Source organism: Anguilla rostrata, chromosome 6 (assembly GCF_018555375.3).
Source record: "Anguilla rostrata isolate EN2019 chromosome 6, ASM1855537v3, whole genome shotgun sequence".
NCBI classification, from domain to species: Eukaryota; Metazoa; Chordata; class Actinopteri; order Anguilliformes; family Anguillidae; genus Anguilla; species Anguilla rostrata.
Genome location: NC_057938.1, coordinates 12,660,136 through 12,661,827, shown reverse-complemented (window position 1 = coordinate 12,661,827; position 1,692 = coordinate 12,660,136).

Genomic DNA, 1,692 nt, shown 5'->3' with positions numbered 1-1,692 from the left:
ATTAAATTTGACTGGCTAGTTTACGGTGTAGTGCATCTTCAGGCAGTAAATGCAAGCCATTGTTACACAGCATGCTATTGCTGCTATGCTAATATATAATTAGTTTTTATCTGTACCTTTTTTTTAAAAGGGAAAAATTAACAAAAGAAAGGCTTATTTTATTTTCTGTGGGGGCCCATATATGGTACAAAACATCGACTAATTGATCTACAATGTGTACTTTTGACCACCAGATGGCAATGTTGACTAAAGGCCTGAGGGGTGGGATAGAAGAAACTTACACTATTGTTTTATCCCAGAGAAGTACTGATTCTGTGATATGAATATAATGAACATTGTCATATTGTTTTTGAATTAATTTTAACAAGTATAACCTTGATTTCCTTGCATCGATTTCTTATGCAAACTCAAGCAAAATATGGATCAGTGTAAAACAGTAAAAGGAAATCCATACAATAACTAGTTCGCAATTTGTCTGGTCATACCTGCACACAGAAAGTGAATACAGTATGCCAATGTAGGTCTACAGTGCTCATTGCAGTGATGGTCATATAATTATATTTAACTCTAGAAAACACATTAAGCAAAATAATACAAAAGAATCAATTGTGTAGTTGTGTGGTAAGTACATAAAGGACATGCCCCTAGCACTGCTATGATATGTAACTTTTAGGCTAGCTCTATGCATTTTGACAGCCATACACAAGAAGCATTGATGCTACCTTCATAGTATTAATAGAGAGGTAAAGCACTTTCAGATGTGCACGGGAGTCCATCAGAATGAATATGCTTTATGGGCATATTAATGATACTCTGAGGCTTTGAGGGATGTGACCCAGAGCCAGGCTTTGCCTTGTACCACATCCTGCAGGTTTGAAGCTTTGTTCCTTTTCCCTCCCTGGTTCACTTAATGGTGAAAAGTGGCATTTGAATGGGAAATTTAAACGTCCTCTCTGGTGCTATAGGTTCTGGTTGTGTGTTGCAGCGATCCAATTAAAACATAAGGAACATACAAACAATGCATGGTCACAGTAACAGCCCATCTAGGCTTCCCACTTACCTGCGGTCTGCAGAGTATCGAGCACCATGTCAGGCCAGGACTTGAAGGGTCTCTGTTTCGGCTACATGACTTGGCAAGTTGTTCCTTGCATTGACAGCTCTCTATGTAAATAACAGCAATGCCCGATATCGGTATGGAATGTGCCTTTTCCGAAACGAATTTCAGCCTTTGCTTCTTGGTTCTGCACGGCCTGAAAAGACACTTGTTAATCTCTTGTATGAATCTGACCGGGCTGACACTATTTACTCTTTTGTGTGTGTGTGTGTATGTCGGAGGGGCAGTTTACCACCTGCAGTGATTGGCTTGAAGCAGCAAGCTGTCTGTGTTAGAAGTTCACAGACAGAAAAATGTGAGGAATTAGATTAGAGAAATAAGAAGCACCTCCTGAGATTTTTTTTACCCCTCTCTGGTGTTTCAGAGTATCTTCTCTGCTCCACATTACAGGCAGGGAAGCTCCACACAATCCCAGATCCTGTTACAGTCCGTTCTTGCACAGGAAACCCAGTGCACTGCTGTAACGCCCCCTCTTGTCCCCCCCTCACATGGGAAGGTTTATTTTGAAAAAGTTCCGCTTGTGGGGGCTCTTCTGGAGACTCCGCCCGCCCAGGCTGTGATTTGCCGGGCGCTGGGGG